Below are 19,608 nucleotides of genomic sequence, written 5' to 3'. Positions count from 1 at the left end.
TACAGCTTTGTCAGCTTTTTTAAAATTCCAATAACTTGTTATTTCAGATTTACATAGAACGGTCTGTGCGTTAATGATTTATATCGATCTTTGCTAGATTAAAAAACATTTTCAAATATCTTCAATGTTCAGTATCTGACAATACGAAACTAGAATCGATATTACAACAATACATCAGTAATACAACGTTCTTGTCAGTAACTGAACGATTCATACCGCTTTTTTTTTGTATAAAATAATATTTCCGCTTTATAAGTATCCAAAACTAATTTTCTTATATTTCTTAGTCTCCAAAATGCAATCTCGTTGCTGTGTTATATCAGATTTTGTGAACAAGAGCTCGTTTTTATGCTATTCATTACATACATCTATTACACGTACGGATATTATACGCTTTATATGTATCAGATAAAAGTAACTTAATTTTGCTAATCAAAAATACATATTTCAATCCTTTAAGTTTAAAGGGAGATTATCAGTATGTAAATAGAACAAGGGTGCGACCTTTACCGCCAAAAATATTTTCAAATAGATTACAACGGATCGTAAAGAGTCTTTAAGGCAAGTTATCTCTTCGTGTCTCATATTTTTTGACGATTAAAGGATCGGATTTTATAAAACCGACGATATATCGAATCGTTACAAAAATACCCAAATCCATTAACGTAATTACTCAATAGAAGAGCCGCGAGTAGATGAAGAAGACAACGGAGAATTAATTCAAATTTACGTGTCAACAATACTTTATCAAACAATAACAATATTTTATTAACCGATTTACATCTAGGCGAGGAAGGTTTTGTAAAGTCTATAAATTAAATTACCGCGGCATCTCAATGCGTCATGCCATCTAATGTAGTAAATTTCTTCTAGCCTTTAAGAATTACAGGCGGGTTAGAATTCTTGCGTAGCAGTGAAGACAGAAAAGCACTTAAGAATTAGTTACAAAATAAGACCTGCCGTTAACAAGACTAAAGATAATGTATTTTGATACGAGTTCAGAATTGACACAAATGAAATTTCCAATCGAGGGACGGTTTAAGAGTAGACGGGCGGTGTGACGACGCGGGGAAGGGCGGTGGCGAGACGATGGAACGGGCGCTATAGCGCGGATAAAGAAATACGACGAGGAGGAGTCGAGTCGGGTTTTCGGGAGAATTTGAATTATGCAGTGATTTTGTAAACGCATTGTTCTTGAAGGGGAGAAAACTTGGGCGGTAATACGATTAGTTTGCATTATAAACAAAAGCGCTCTACCCAGTTATTGCTAATTATCAAGTCGGTGGGACTTAATCGTATTATTCACGGAGAGACTCTGTCAATCTCGCTCTCCCCTTAAACTTAACTATACTCTTATAACTCTCTGACCCCTCTCTTCTATCACCAGGTTCTGCCGTTCATCGAATGTCGACTCTTTCTTACTTTTACAACTATATCTGCATGCAATACTCAAATTTATCGGTACGTATTGATATAACACTAATGTGGATATATTACCGTCTTCCATTTTCATTTAATAATTTGATATTAAACTAAGGTACCATATATAATTTGTTTTTCAATTTTTATAATTTTAAAATCTTACAATTTTTAAAATAAAGAATTCTTTTTAAAATATTTAACTTTTTTGCAAATTAAAAAAGATACTTGAAAAATCAGTAAGCTGTAAGCTCTTGGTGAGCTTAACAGGTGAACAAATAAGTAGAGATAAAAAAAAAAAACTACTTTAAAATTATTATGAGAGAGTCGTTCAACAGTTAAAGATTCAAATGGCAAAAAGCAGGAAAACTACTTAATAGAATAAACTGAAACCGTCCGATGGCAACTGGCATTCCTGTCAGAAAAGAATTTTCATTGTTATAAAGTCTTTTCTTTTGTTTTTTTTTCAAAATGTCGGCTCCAGTTGAAGTTTTATTTTACCTCTGGGACCAACGTTAGATATTGCTTCAGAGGATGACACGAATGACAATTTTTTTAGCGTTTGAAAATGCCATGCCTGACCTGAAACGTCTACCGTATAAGAACATTGCGCTGGATAAGATTTTTATTTTCTGATGGTGCAAAAACCGGCAGAAATTCACAAGCGGATGTTAAACCGGTACGGTAAAAAGTCTGTTAAACGCGAAAAAGCTTTGTACAGAGATCGAACAGTTTAAATCGGGAGAAGAAGCATTAAATGTTTCATCAAAGCGAAAGATCGGCTGACGCTTTGCAAATTGGCATTAGCGAACTTATTTGCAAGGGCAGACTTATTAAAATTTGGGCAATCACTAATATTAGTAGCGAAAGTATCGATTATCCACAATACTTAATTACCGCAAAAAATTTTTAGAGAACTTAACCAACGGTTTTTACGGAACGTATATTTTTGGCCGCATAATAACCTTGATGACACTTGAATTCATCATTTTCAGCCGGAATCCAAACGTCAGAGTACGAAACTGAATCATCTGTATTCTTCAAGCTAGAAAATAAAATAAAATAAAATCCGCTACAAGTACGTCTTAGTTTTCTTTCAAAATGAGTAATACTTCCACATGTTAACGCTCACATACATACCGCTCAAAAGTCACGGGACGCTTTATAAAACTAGGCAAGTGTGGTAACAACAACTTTACGGTCCCGATCTCGCACCATTAGATATTTTTTATTGGGTCCTCTCAGAGTTTTTACGTAGCACCAAATTTGGCTACATTGAGCAAGTCAGGAATGCGGTATAAAAACGGACATAGAGGTGGACAATTTTTTACTACTGAAATTAAATAGCTTACAGGAAGATGGGATAAGTCCCTAGATACAGCCGGGAATAATATTAAACAATAGCGTTAGTTTCATTTTCATTAATTAAATAATAATTTTTCCAGTCTCTTTAATTATTGAACTACCCTCTGGTAATTTACAAAAATAAATAATTAATGAACAGTTATATCTGAAAAGAGAAATGTTTTTCTTTTCTTGGTTTGTTTTTCTATGTAAACAATGAAACCAAACTACACAGTTTGATATACAAAACAATCCGGAGAATTAAATAAAACCGCCCTATATTTTGTTATTGTTAACAACAAAAGATTCGCTACAAACTCATCAGACAATATTATAAGGGTATAGAAACTTCTAGAAAGAAGAAAGAGAGAGTAAAAGGAGAGAGAAAAATCTAGAAGAAACGACAAAGAAATTCTTTCTAGAAAATCATTTATAGAAAAGCGTAGAAGGTGTGTTGCGTACACTGGAAAACACACCTTCTGGACGGGTGTTGGCTTAAAAAAAAATAATTTTTTTTAAGCCATCCTTAACAATTTTTACGGTATCTAAAATAATCCATTTCATTTAATCACCCTTTACTTCTGTCTTAGTACTTTTGAAATTAATCGGCGATTAAAGGTTACGCCTTAGCCGATTCTATTTATTCCTCAAGCTTTCTCTCAAATATAGTACGATTATGTAATTAATAGTTCAGTGTTTCTTTCCTTTACTTTTTTTTCTTCAAAAACTTTTCGTTCGATACAAATAAATAATCTTTAATTCTAACATTAATAATTTATTTATTAAAACTACTTCAAACTCTGTATTTTTAAATCAACCACTTCAATATGCATGAGCATTTCTACGGTATGCGATATATTTTTAATGTAATAAACATCTGAAATTTAACTTTTTTTATAATCTTTATAATAAAAGGAAAGATAAACTTAGATAAAGAATTATGTCGTTTTTGTTCAGATTATTCGATTTGACAAGTAAAATTTACAAAACATTGCTTTTACTGTCAAAAACAGTAATAACATAAAAGACAATCTCAAGTAGTTTGAAATGCAATTTTAAATTTTAAATATACGTTAATTAAAATATAATTTGATAAAATTATTACGTAATTATTATTAGACCAACACGACATCAGTTCATATAATTTTTCCTTTTTCGATTACTCCAGTCATTTTAGATTAATATCGATCGGTCTTTTTTGCTTAAAAAAAAAAGTTTTTAAACGGCCCGAATGTTCGATATCAATAAAAAAAAATTGTTTTCCTGCGCATACCAATTTAAAGAAATTTTTGGATAATAAAAGTAATAAAAATCCTTTAAAGAAGAGTTTACCGCAACATAAGAAAGTAGATGAAAGTGATGCGGTGTACAGAGGATTTGTGCTAAAGCCGATCTAAAACAAGGCCTTTGTTTGGATCCGAGAAAGAAAAAAATCCCATAAAAATAAATAAAAAGAAGGATTACGATGCCAATATTTGCAGCGCATTGTTATTCAATTGTATGGAATTATAATAACAAATATTTATCGATTTTATCAAGTGAAGAGAAACTATATACATCATACTATATTGCTTTTAAAAACTTTGATTACCTAACACGCTCTTTTCTTAATAAAATAAATTTTCTTAAATTTATATTTATAACAAACTTAATAATTTCAATAATCACGTATGTGTTTACTGTACTTAAATAAAAAATAAAATTTAAGTTTAAAGGGTGTTCTGTTGTAATAAAGTTTTATTTAAATCCCAATCTGCTGCAGTAAAATAAAGGATAACCGTACTTTTCTCAATTTCAATGCCACCTATAAAAAAATGTTTATTTTATTATACTATTTTAATAAACTCGTTTTTAAATCGTTTTACTTTATCACATTCAAATTAAATTTAAATTTAGACCGGCCCGGACCAGTCTAACGGTTAACTCGTCGCAAATCACTTGTTTAACAGCTGATTTTCAAAGTCGAAGGTTCTGAAGTTATAATCCTAGTAAAAGTTACTTACTTTTACTCGGATTTGAATACTAAACATTGGATACCGGTGTACTTTGGTGGTAGGGGTTCAATTAACCACACGTCTCAACAACAGTCAAACTTCCTTTTTCCTGTTTAACCTCCGGGAATTACTTGAGAATATTCAGTTATTACTTCAGAGGATGATATGTATGCGTGTAAGTGAAGTATAGTCTTGTACAGTCTCAAGTCAACCGTTTCTGAAATTTTTGGTTAATTGAAACCCAATCACCAAAGAACACCGGTATCCACGATTTAGTATTCAAATCCGTATAAAAGTAACTGCCTTTACTAGGACTTGAACGCTGGAACTCTCGACTTCCAAATCAACTGATTTGGGAAGACGCGTTTACCACTAGACCAACCCGGTGAGTTAGGTAATTATATACTTACATTAGTTCACCTGTAATAGCTACAATTTTAATTTTTTAAATAAAGGTAATTAATTTTATACAAAATTAAATACTGTACAACGGTCGGAAACTGCAAAGTAACGCGTTAAATCATGTACTTCAAATTAGATTTGAATCCGCAACGGAAGCTAAACACGGTACCACTACACTGGAACGCTATTACAACGATAGAAGGAAATAAAGACAACGTAGGTGACTTAACGGAAATGAGTTTATCTTGACACTCGATGGAAAACTACTGCTCTGTATTGATATACACGCCATCCGCAGGTTGCTCTACACAGGATTCCATTCCATTATATTTATAACGTCCAAGTACCTTGAAAAATAATTTTATCTTTCGTTAGGTTTCCATTAACGAGAAAACGAAATAGAAATTTCGTCAAATGGCCATATATAAATGATAATTTCGATTTCCATACCGTGAAACATTTGCATGAAACCTACGCCACTTACTTTTATCAAATTCTGAATATCTGTACCCGAATCTAGATCCACTCTTACGTGGATTTAGATCTGCTAACTGAAAAAAAAAAAAAAAAAACATTTTTTTCAAAGCTAGAGTTGAGTAGGAATTAAACTGCTTCTGCCATTTTGTAGCCTACTGAAAACCGTTTATTTGTAATGGAGCAGTGGAGTGAAGTCTTTGCTGGAGTGAGTGGAGTCTTTGCTGTGAAACTTTTTTACAAAAATGGTGACGGTTACGTAATCGCTCAGCGTGAATTTCGAGATATTTCGCAATTGATCGCAATCGTTCTGTTCCATCAGCTAATGTCATAAGACTTGCGTTCGAAACTTTGAAGCCAGTGGTTCTACGCTGAAGAAGAAAAGCGGTAGTATAAAAACAGTAGGTACACGCGAGAATATCGCGACTGAAAGAGACTTTGAGCGAATTCCACGTTGGTTAGCACGTCGCCATCTGTATCACTCGGACTGTCTGACCGCAGAATACAGAAAATTTTACTCAATGGCTTTTAAGTTCGCCCCGTATAAAATTCAATAACCGGTGCAACACACGAACGTGAGTAAGAAAACAGGATAAATTTCTGTCAAACTTTACCTCATTTAATTAACGAAAGGCAACACAAAACATTGTTAAAAATTTACCGATGAGAGAAGAGGCGCATTTCAATCGTCAGGATTTGTTATAAAACAAAATTTCCGATACTGGGCTTCCAAAAATCCTAGAATTCCCCTAGTTGTTGCAAAGAGTGACGGGTATCTTTAGCGAGATACTTACCGAGTATGTACAGCGGAATAGCGGTCATCTGCAAGATGCCATTTTTGGACAATACATTTCTTTCGGTGACCTAAAATGTAAGATTGTAAATACGTCTATATTGTGCTCATATTTATTAAAAACCAAAATAAAATTAATAATTTACTCTTAATCGCTTTTTAAAATCGCCCGATTCACTGCCGCGTCTTGAATTTTGTCTGTGCAATCTAAGAAAATAATTATCTAGGACCGACTCTTCGACGGGATCCTTAATAAAACTACGCAGTTTTATTAAGGATTCTTCAACATTTATTTACTTCCGTAAAGATTAATTATTTGACAGCGGTCTCAGCTAATAACGTGCTAACGTCTTCGATCGGTACGGATACAATACAAAATTAAAGTGAAAATCGCACTTCCACGCTTGAATATCCATAAACCCAGCACGGTTCTTTTCCGTTAATGAATAAAATGTTTAAAAATCCTTTAATGACGTTCTCAAACCGACTAGATCCACCTTTTTCAAGTACCTACTGATAATACGATGCGTTAACCTATACATTTCAACACTGCTTGACCTATACATTTAGTACTGCTTGAAAAACTGCCTTTCCGAAACTATTAATTATTAACATTTCTTTATTTTTATGCCGTGAAAATTCCTTCGCTATCTTCAAACGAGTCCTTCAAAAGACGAAGTAATGAAACCCACTATTACCGTGTAATCAGATCGCACTATTAATAAAGGACTGCTTTGAACCCTTGAATTATTTTATCATACCGTATTTATAGAACCTCATTTAACATTTGTCGTTTCATTTATCAAAATGTTTTAAGCGTTAAGGACTATCGCGTGTTTCATTATTTAACTTTATTAATTAACAAAAGAAAATATAATTAAAAATATTATCTTTACAAAATCGATTTAAACATACAAGTATTTCTTTTCTAAATCATCTTTTACTAATAATAGAGTATTATTTAAATTACAAATCGTAAAATTTCCACTGTAAACATCTATTATTCATAAAAATCTGATTAGTATTACATATGACTAAAAGTAAAAAAACAGATTATTTATTTGTAAGATTAACAATTCAAAGTTCGGTAGAATTTCAAAGCGATTAAACATTACTCAAAAGAAATGGAATATATATATAGTGCATATAAAAGTAATTAATTACGCGAAAAGAGAAAGAAAGATCGAGTTAAAAAGGGAAAAGTGAGAAACGAGTGGGAAAGGGGTTAGCGAGTACGGTGGAGGTTATTTTAAAGAAAAGCTATATTCGTCTAATTTATTTTGCTTCGCGCCTAGCCATATTGCTTTTAAACTAATTAAAGTCTTAATGAATTCGGCTCTCCTCTGAGCAATATAATATCGTCCTTTATCTCTCTAAGTGGCCTGCGATTTGTCTACATTCCCACTCCGAATTTCTTCTTCACTCGCAATCAAAAAGAAAGAAATAAAGAGAGGAGAATTCCGCCTGCTTGATGCGACTGTCGGAATTAATAATATGATAATATTTCTAATTTAGTAACCGTTTAGCCTAAATAAGTTAAGATTTATTGAAATTTATTACAAGTAATTAAGCGACTTAATTTCGTTTAACACGCATCGATAATTCTAAATTAAATAACTTTCCTTTTCTTTAAATAATAAATCAAACTAATATCCAACTACTTAGACTAGTAAATCTTTTATAACTTAAAACTGTATTATCAGAATGACGGCTGAATTTTAAAACGTCATAAAACTTACTGCATTTATTATTTTCAATCTATATATCTTAAAATCGTGAGATTACATTGTCTTTTAAGAGGAAGCCCATAAAGACGGCGTTTCCCAAACTCTAAGAGTCGCGGTTACACCACAAAACACACACACGCGCACACATTTACAATAAATATATTTTACGTGAAAATCTACAATAAACTACATAAAATGTTACTATCGAACCGGACAAAGATAGGCAGTTAGCTAACATACAATGTCCAAACGTTCTGGAAAATTCAAGACACAGTACAGCTTTGTTTTTTTTTTAGCCTCCACAAATTACCGTTCAGATATTACTGCAGAGGATGGATGAGGATGATATGTATGAGTGTAAATGAAGTGTAGTCGTGTACAATCTCAGTTCGACCGTTCCTGAGATGTGTGGTTAATTGAAACCCAACCATCAAAGAACACCGTTATCCACGATCTAGTATTCAAATCCGTATAAAAGTAACTGCCTTTACTAGGACTTGAACGCTGGACTCTCGACTGATTTGGGAAGACGTGTTCACCACTAGACCAACCCGGTGGGTTAAAGACCCAGTACAGCTGGAATGTTTTTTAAATAACCATGACTTCGGTTGAATTTATAGCCAAGCCAGCACGCTGGGGCAACATCGCACTTTTCTGTAAGCGAGGCGTATTGCCTACTCCGCTTTTACAATACTTTGTGGTGATAAAAAAGACAATTTTTTCATAAAGTTTTATTTAAAAACATGTATAAATGTAACAATAGTGATGTTGAGAAGATGATTTGAAAGTACAATGGGTCTATATTACCCACATTAAGTATTACAACTTACGTTACATACCCTATCTTGTTTGAATATTCCGAAAAGAAATATCTATTACCTTATCTTCCTATCAATTTAGGTCAAAAAATCACATGATGTAAAATGATATTTGTACAATATTTTATTCCAAGTCTTGAATGTCTCTCTGTGTAAAATTACATCGCTGTAGGTTTGCTGAAGAGCCTTTCCTTGTGGGCCGTTAACTTGTTTTCGCTAAGTGCTGCTGCCGTTGTATTTCTTGAAAATAGAATTCAATCGAATGGTTTATAAAGAATACGACGACAACGGTTTCATATGTAAACAAGTTTCACATGTTTAGCATATGGAAAGCCTCTTCTTACAATTCCAGTAAAATAAAATATTGGTCATCTCTTGCCGTAAGGGTTGGTCATATCAAAAATAGTTTCAAGCAAAAGTTTTACTAATGTTAAGTAAAGAACTAATGACCACTTTAAACCGACTCGATACTGTGCCCATTAAGGGAGGTATGACCTTTGTCTTCGAAACCTCATTCTTTCCACCCCCTGGGCCAATGGCTAGTAATATCAAAAAACTTTACTTATATAAGTTTTAGGCCCTTATCCAAAGAATAGTAGGAACTTTCAACGAATTCGATATTTTACTTAATAAGGAAGTTATAGCGATATCTTGCTTTTTTGAAAAAGCCCGCCCACCATTTCCACCCCGATGGTTCGATTTTGCCAATTAACGAATTCGACAAGATTTTAGGTCGTTATATTTTACGTATCAATTTGAAAGTGATTACGCAAAATTACGGCAGTTATCGTATTCACAAGAAAGTCAAATATATATATATATATCTATATATATAAAAATGTTAAGTTCGTTTGTGTACGGCTTCAAAAACTCAAAATTTTCTGCACAGATTGAGCTCAAATTTTAGCACGATATATAACCCGCATCAAAGATTGTTTTCATCTATTTTTAATAAATCTATCTATCTATTTTTAATTTGTACATTTTTAATTTGGAAATGTAAACAAAGGAAAACCAATCAGATCAATGCAAGATGGACGCTGTCAAACACAACGACCAATCACAAAGAGCCCGTATGGCCGTTGCCAATGTAAACAAAATCACAACTGATTAAGTAACAAATTTCTTTGAATTATATTTAACAGCTAAAACATCTGTATTTTATTAAAAAAAAAAAAACATCAAAACAAAAAGAAAAGCCACCAAGAAGGATGACTTACAGTAAATAAATTAAAACACCCGACTTTCTTATAGCCCAGATAGACTTTGCAAACAGAAAAAGTCGAAATAGCCAAATACATAGAAAATAATATCCCTACATAATGACCAAAAAATTAATGATTTATAGCGTATGAAAATGCCATGCCTGACCGGGATTCCAACTCGGAACCACCGGATTAAAGTCCGAGACGTTACCACTCGCGCCACGGAGGCCGGAAAACATATTCGTAAGGAGCCGAATAAAAACGCGACTTACCAATATTGCGTTGTGTGTCAAACCAATTTTATACGGACTATAATTACTTTTAATACGCGAAACCCTTTGCAATGATTGAACATTAACTTAAACCTCTTCAAAAATTATTCCTTTTGAACTAAGCCGCATTTTGATATCGTTGTTTTTTCTATAATACGGCTGGAATTCTTTTCGTTTAATGATAAGAAGCGTTGTCGAAGACAATAACCGAATTCTCTTCCAAAGAACATAATACACCGCTAAACTATTTCTAAATAATTCAAATTCGTGTAATTTTTTTACGAATCGCGTTTTTATCAAAATCTCACCTTTTTCTCAATTGACCTGCGGGGTTTTGTTTTCTTTGGAGACCGTAATTCATTAGTAGATTCATACTCGAGAATCACGTTGTACACTGAAGCAGCACAACTTCTACTTAGCAGTTTATTAACATCTGAAATCAACGCCGTTTGATTATACTGTAATTTGTAAGCATTACTCTGCTTTTGTAAGCATTTAAAATGATGTTTTTTTTTGCATGACTTAAGGGCTTTTTTCGCAGCCCACAAATCTTTATATATAAAAATGTTAAGTTCGTTTGTGTACGCTTCAAAAACTCAAAATGTTCTGCACCGATTGAGCTCAAATTTTAGCACGATATATAACCCACATGAAAGATTGTTTTTATCTATTTTTCGCATCAGTCACATACCCGCGACCGCGAGAAAACAGTTTTTTTAACGGTCAGCTGTGTACCAGTGACCGCGCCATCTGCCGGAAGCGAGGGGAACACTCGCCATACTAGAATTTATTAGAAAACGACCAACAGTGGTACATATGTATTAACGCACATATGACGCGTGCAACACTGCACATCCAAACCAAATTTGCGCATTATTCGCAATTATATTGACCGCTTGCTTCCCTTCATCACCCACAGAGTTATGGGAAAGATATCGATCGCATATGGCTGAGGATATTTGCATAGAGTACGCCTAGAAAATACCAATATGACCATGGAATTTACAGAAGGCATTTACAACGAAGCATTGATAAATATTGAAGACAAGTGCTTAGCTATTGCAAATAGAGTTCTTAGACAATTGGGAATGCCAGCACCCACCCGAGCTGCGATTGCTTCATTTGATGTGGATTTACGCCGTGAACAGAGTTACAACATTGGTGATCTTCAGTCATATATATGTCCAATCAAACATTCCCAAATTAACGCGTGAACAGAAAGGCATTTATGATCGCATAATGCAAATGATAAATGACGGAGTTGGAGGGGACCTTCTTCTTGGATGCGCCAGATGGAACTGGGAAAACATTCCCCATTAGATTGATTCTAGCAACGGTTCGATCAAAAAATGACAATTATCCTGTTGCGGAATATTAATCAGCCAAAAATCTGCAACGGCACGGGACTTGCAGTTAAGAAATTGATGAATAACGTAGTGGAAGCAACGATTTTACCGGGGCCTTTCAAAGGTGAAGATGTCCTCATTCCTCGAATACCCATGATCCCGACCGACACACCATTTAATTTAAAAGATTGCCATTCCCAATTCGATTGGCATTTGCAATCACAATCGATAAAGCTCAAGGTCAATCTTTAGAACTGTGTGGTTTAGATTTAGATGCGGATTGCTTCTCACATGGGCAACTGTATGTTGCGTGTTCCCGAGTCGGCAAACCAGATAGCCTTTATATCTACGCAGTCAGTGGAAAAACAAAAAATATTGTATATCTACAAGTATTGCAAAATTAAACCTCTCTGAAATGTATACTTTGTTTTGTTTCTCATTTCTCATCCATGCAACCACAATGTGCCACAGCGAAGCGTGACGGGTAGAGCTAGTATATGTATGTATAAACTTTTGAACTGACGGTGATTTTGGGGTCTGGGAGATGTGAAACGCGAAAATATGTCGAAATTTTCCGAAAGTAGAGTGATGGTACGCAGTACGTCAGGTAGCTTTCTCATGAAATCTACCTAAAAGCATCTCGGCGGTCGGCCCCACGTCGATGATGACGACGTCAAAACGGCCGTTCAGCAATGGTTATCTTCTCAAGAGGCAGATTTCTATGAGCTGAAATGCAGAACCTGATCGATCGATCACACGATCAAAGTGCATTAATGTGGGGGAAAATTATGCAGTGGGGGAAAATTGTAGATTAAGATCCAGGCTATGAGGTGAATACAAATTTGTTACAAAAGAAAAATTGCTTATTATTTATATCAAAACGGTACTTAAAAAAACATTCCTCGTGCATAACAAGCCAAGAGAAAGAAAGAATGTAAGTGCCAGTTTTAGAAAGCAATATATCACGCTTCAAGATAATGTAAAAAAAACTAAAATTTCTCCCTATTATCAACTAAAAAATAAATAAATAAAATGTAAAATATATAATGTAAAATAAAATGTAATAAATAATAAATAAATGACAGTTTTTCATTTAATTCATCCATACTACCCGATCAGGAAACCATTGTGGAAGCCCATAGGCCTAGATAGTAACGAATATTTATAATCTTAATGTAAGAGTGATTTTATTCTCAATTATTTTAATGATGAACTCGTTGCAGAGGCGTGCCATAGGCACGCCCTCCGCAGGTAGGCCCTCCTGGCGGGCAGCGTCTCGGAATGGCATTATTAGGTGTCCAAAACTGATTACTTCTTATGTAAAATTTTTTTTTTGAATGATGATAATTAATACTAACGAATCGGGATTTTCCGCTAGTGATCGGTATATTTCGGCGCCTGCTTTTTGGTTATACTTCATTATTTTATGAAAAAAAACAATCACATAAATAAAAACATATATTATTAAAATATATTTGACATATATACGATATATAATAATATTACAAGTACCTGACCACCACGAGATATGCACTAACGAATCGGGATTTTCCGCTAGTGATCGGTACATTCTGGTTCTAAGCTAAGAGGGACGGACACACATATAAATGCCCTTTAGTTGGGTAGAATGAATATTTGCCAAATTTCAATCTGTTCTCTCTATCCTCCTCACATGTACGAACCCCATTCCGATCATTATATTATTATCGATAAAATTTACAGAAAATGCATCCGTTTGAAAAATGTGAAGGAAGACAAAATAATTTGTAAAAATTATATCTTCTTCTTATTTCATAAAAAGAAAAAAATTAATTAAAATAGTCTATTACAAGAAAGTTGTTATTAGTAACGATAAAAACACTAAAAGAATGAATTCATTTTGAAATTAAAATGCTCTCAATATAATTACAGTAATAAAAATGATAATTTTTATAATCCGACAACGAACCGACCGATTCAGTTACGGTTCAAAAGTAATAGATATACTCGTACAACAAGCACGTTTCTTAGTTCTAAAAATTTATTACTTTATACTCATAGTAACAAATTTAAAATAGTTTTATACCGTGTATAAAAAGGTATTTTTAATCAGCTGTGGTATAAATATTATAGAATTATTTATTAACAATACGTATTATTAAATAACATTTTGGGTTATTATTTGTTTATCTTTACTGCATTAGTAACAAAGTCTTGTTAGAACACGTGGTGTAACCAGTTTATTTATTAAATTAACTGCTGTTTAACAGCTGTGGCTTTACGAACTTAATCAATAAATTTTATTGCAACATTCCTATTACACCCCTCCCGTTTTGCTCTCTATAAAATATATATATATATATATATATATATACACACACACACACACATATTACGCGTGAGATTTCACGATTTTAGAAAATATATTAATTACGAAATTTCAGTGTAAAATTATTTTACAACTGGTAAATGTACGACCAAGACATACACCTACACTCGATTAAAAGAAAGATTTTTATAGACATATGAAAATTGTTCTCACCGATTTTGATGTAATACTTAAAGAAAATTACAAAATTTATTAATGTAACAATCTAATTTAAATAATCCTTGCCTCTAATAAAATACTGTATTTATTATTTCCATAAATATTGAGAACGATCAGCAGTATTAGGAATTATACAATCCTGCGAAGCAAGGGTTCTATAAACCCTTTTCTATAGTACCCTGCGAATTACAACAGTTATTTTTATGAAATTTGGCACGATTTCTGTTATGTGTGATATTGATGACGTTTGAGCATGATATTAACCTAAAAGAACACCGACTTCAAAATTTTACTTAACAGATCTTTCACATATTTAATGCACCTAACATCTAAATTATGATCAACTATCAAAATGAACAAAAGCCAAAAACTCAAACGCTACACTTAAGTCCTCCACAATTTGTCATTAAAGCTAGATCATCCAGATCAAAACGCTAAATTTTTTATATTTATTTGTGTTAATACTTTCCTTAGATCGGGAGATATGCACCATTAAAGACAAAAATGTCCTTTTCTCTTTAAACTGGAATATTTCGGTTCAAAAAAATCGTAAAGAGACGTACAAAAAAAAGAAATTAAAGCTTAAGTCTTAAGCTTTCAAACGATTTTAACGAAGTTAAAATGCCGTTTAGTTTACCGATCGTGTAGCATTTCTCAAACGTGTATTACAATGATTAAGTCATCAATGCTTCAGTCAATTTTTATGACTTTAGTTCTGTACATGGCTGAACAATTCAGCCGGGCCATCAAGATAGGGCTGGCTGCGATAGGGTCCTACGGCGGCCTCGGCCAATGGACGGACCCTTAGGTAGTGGCCAGTTCACTGATCGGAGTGCCTGGAGCCGTCTGTTAAATGCAGGGGAAACCCGGGAAAAAGTGTTGGTCCTCTGACCTTAGCGTGCTGCGCGCAAGAGCTAGACATGTTACCGGCCAAAGCCATTGCACGTCCTGTCCACTGTTCGATGCGGGTTTGGTGGTCGTGAACACTCTCACAGCTCTAGGAGCTAGTTAGGACACTGGTCGCTAAACTGTTTCGTGGCTCGGTAGCCGTTTGTGGCTCAGACATTTGGTCTTATGCTTTAGGGCGACCGAATGGGGTGGTGGCGGGAGAAATTCCAAGCATACCAATTTAGTTCTGTATAAATTAAACAACGCGATTTGTCCAATCCTACATAAATTGACAGGATTATCTATGCTTGTTCTAACTTACTCACTACGAATTCTGTCATATGCGGTAAACAAGTAATTGCATGTTTATTCAATTAAATGGATGTTATTTATATGACTGGTTTGATGCAGTTCTCCAAGATTCATTATCTAGTTCCAGTCGTTTCATTTTAGTATACCCTCTACATCCTACATTTTGTACCCTAACAATTTGTTTTACATATTCCAAATGTTGCCTGCCTGCCTGCCTGCACAATTTTTACCTTCTACCTGTCCGTCCAATATTTAAGCGACTATTCCAGGATGCCTTAGTATGTGGCCTATAAGTCTGTCTTTTCTTTTAAATATATTTTTACAAATGGTTCTTTCTTCATCAATTTACCGCAACACCTCTTCACTTGTCACTTTATCAACCAATTTTATTTTTAACAGTCTCCTATAGTATCACATTTTAAAACTTTCTAATCTTTTCTTCTCAGGTACTCCGATCGTCCAATTTTCACTTCCATCTAAAGCTACGCTCCAGACATATACTTTCAAAAATGTTTTCCTGACGTTTAAATTTATTTTTGATGTAAGCAAATTATATTTTTGACTGAAAGCTCGTTTCGCTTGTGCTATTCAGCATTTTATGTCGCTCCTACTTCGTTCATCTTTAGTAACTCTACTTCCCAAATAACAAAATTCTTCTACCTCCGTAATCTTTTCTCTTCCTTCATCTTCATTATTTCATTATTCCATCTTCATTGTTTCTACTACATTTTATTACTTTCGTTTTGTTCTTGTTTATTTTCATGCGGTTAGTTCTTGCGTAGGACTTCATCCATGCCGTTCATTGTTTCTTCTAAATCTTTTTTACTCTCAGCTAGAGTTATAAATCTGATATTAACAAACTCGTTAAAACACATCAGATTCATCGTTCATATTAACATAAGTGTAACTTTTCAATTGAAAACTTTATTAATTATTGTATTGTTGTATTGAATATGCTATCACTATTGTTGTTGACAATTTTCTGAACGAAATTTTAATAAAAATATTTCCAAATATGATTAAATATGCGTTTTAACTGTTCTCATTTAAAACGTAAGTTTCAACTTAAAAATAGGACATGCTACGTTTAAAAACAATAATGTCGATTACTGTTTTTAAGGGCGCATCTTAAGAACAACAGCAATTATTATTTTCAACAGATAGCAAGTTTAAATATTTTCGCTAGAAAATTTTTCAGAATACTGATCTAAAAGCTTTGTCTATTTGCTTGCGTAATATATTATCGTGAGTAAATGTGAAACAGATTAGATTATTAGACTCAAAATACACAGCTTTCTACCTAATTCCATTTGTAAATAATTGCGATCACTATAGTCACAAAGCATTTCGACTTCTACAGCGCCAAACAGGAGGACTTTTTCCTTTTAGTGTTGTATGGATAACTTGAAGCGGAAGGACCAGTGCAATTTTGACGTAGTATTATCGAAAGAAAGTTATTCGCTTCCGTATAATTACGATTTAAAATTCGTTTATGTCATTTATAATTTTAAAAATATTTCTTTATTTTTTCTTTCTAATTAGAATTATTTAAATTGCACGTTACTCCACAATAAAAAAAAGCACAAAAAGATAAGGAAAAAGTTAAGATAAAAAAAAGGGGGGGGGAAACCAGATCTAAAGAGCAGGCTTGTTTCCGATTCATTGGCAAAGCACGTACACAATTGAATTGCACCAAGTTTTGGTAGCGGGATTTGTCTAGTCACCTAGGAAAAGTATAAAAAAAAGGAGGAAAGGGGGTTGGTTGTACACCGGATCTGCATTCAGTATAACGTTAAAAGGAGTAAGTTTTTTTTATCTTTCCTGTTAAATCCCCGTATCTCTACTGCACCGTTTTACACAAAAGAGAAAGTATTATCTGTTTTATTCTACCTTTTTTTTTTAAAGAAATTTTTTTCTAATGCTTCTTCATATAATTTGTATGTTATTAAAACAGTTTGCTAATTCCAATTCAAATCGTTTTATTGTAAATCTTTACATCTAGTGGTTAGAAAAATTACAGATAGAACCGACAGATAATTTTTTAAAGTAATCCATTCATAACGACATATTATATCCAGCAACAAACATATTGTCAATTTGTAAACGCTTTGTAAAAAAAGAAAGGTTTATACAAAATAAGAAAAAGAGTATGGTAGCCACAAGATAAAGTGTAATACAGATAATCTTCAGAAATAACTGATAAATTGTAATTACGTAGGTTAAGAGTTGAAAACTACTTAAAACTGTTTAAGAATTCATTTCGGTACCGTTAAATTAATCAAGGATTTAAGAAACAATAAATTGGTTTTTTTTGTAATTTTTTTTTTACTTTTGTAAGACTAAGTTAATTTTTAACTTCGTTCACATTAGAGAAACAGCATTAAATTTTGGATATTTCTCTTGACAGTAGTTGAACTTAAGACTAGCGTATTAATAGGTCTTGAAAAGCTAGGGCACAAAAATCTTTATAACAAATAACGTTGCTAAAATCGGTTTTTACGTTTGGCAATAATCAACACGATAACGATACATCTGCTAAAACTAATCGTTATATGAAATAAAGCTTTAAAAATAATCGATAGAACTTCTCCATGCTACACTGCAAGCAAAAAGATTTTTTAAGCAAAAAATTTCTATTTTTGGTTTGCTTGGCATTTCTCCCGCCACCACTCATTCGGTCGCCCTAAAGCATAAGACCGAATGTCTGAGCCACAAACGGCTACCGAGCCACGAAACAGTTTAGCGACCAATAGCTCCTAGAGCTTTCCTAAAAGCATGAGCGGAATAAGCGCGGTACCACACACCCCCCACTCGCTTGAGTGTCCCACCGCCCACTTGTCATATATCACTAAAATCGGTAAGTGCACCCTGTCGACTACTAAAACATATATGATTATCAATAATTAATTTATCTCGTCAAAGACAGCAATTCGCTATCACGCCTAGGCCGCTGAAAGCCAGAAAGTACCTATCCACCATTAAAGCGCTTGGAGCCTTAATCTGGCTGGTAGCCAGCCATTTGTCTCGGTTAGCTTCCTACAGCAGTGGCAGTTCCCTTACGTAAACTACTGATGTCGGTTGAACAAAGCAACCGCATCAAGGAACTCCCACTCGGTCCGACTGTGCGGCTCTCGCCATACTGACTCGTCGCTTGTGAGTGGCCAATTTTCCCCTTGACCTCTAAGTCACAGGATGACCTGAGTTCTGGCCCCCCAAGAGCTGGGCGGTCGAACATCATGTGTTCGTTCGACTGGACCTCCCCGCAGACGCACAGCTCATCAGCTCCCAGGTGAAACAGAAACAAATATCGGTTTAAATTTAAATGGTTGGAGAGCACTCGGGCTCCCGTTGCCCTTAACAACGAAGGAGATGCATACCATCCCCCCAGATCCTGTATAAATCTATACAAGGACCTTCCCTTAGTCAGGTAGTTTGGTTCAGCATAGTAAGTTTAGGCATAAAAATCTTTATCGCAAATGACACTGCTAAATTCGTTTTTACTCCTTCATTCATTTACTAATTACGTTTGGCATTAATCAACATTATAACGATAAATCTGCTAAAACGGTAATCGTTATACAGAATAAAGCTTTGAAAATAATCGATGGAACTTCTACATGCTACACTGCAAGCAAAGATTTTTTAAGCAAAAAAATTATAATTTTGATTCGGCTTATATTAACAAAAAAAAGACATTTACAAAAAGATTTGTTAAACATCCAATAAATGGAATAGATATTCCAGTAGGGAATGAATACTTAAAATCCCAATACAATAAACATCACATATATTCCGATAAGAACAAGCTTTGTTTTTGTATAACGGCATTAAATATTGTAATGTCCTTTCTTTGAGAAACCAGGATTTAATGAATTCTCTTTTTAAGAAAGCAATACACTAGGGCCGTTCGGAACGTCCTCGGCTTGATAAAGAAAACACAGGATTTCGATCTTGCAATACGATATGTTTAACCGACGACTTTCCCTCAATATTATGCGATTAGTCAAACCCTGTAAAACAAGAAGTCTCGGCTTTGACCTCTCCAATTAATGTGATACGTCCTGCAATCATTTTTATAGATCGGGAA

The 19,608-nt window shown here is 33.8% G+C and overlaps 1 pseudogene; it reads right to left on the bottom strand.

Moving 5' to 3' along the window:
- Nucleotides 1–4,472: 4,472 nt before the first annotated feature.
- LOC142325799 (uncharacterized) overlaps nucleotides 4,473–19,608 on the bottom strand; it is a 101,490-nt pseudogene continuing 86,354 nt past the window's right edge.

This window comes from Lycorma delicatula, chromosome 5 (assembly GCF_047948215.1).
Source record: "Lycorma delicatula isolate Av1 chromosome 5, ASM4794821v1, whole genome shotgun sequence".
In the NCBI taxonomy this organism is placed as follows: domain Eukaryota; kingdom Metazoa; phylum Arthropoda; class Insecta; order Hemiptera; family Fulgoridae; genus Lycorma; species Lycorma delicatula.
This window is presented reverse-complemented; position numbering and strand designations above follow the sequence as displayed.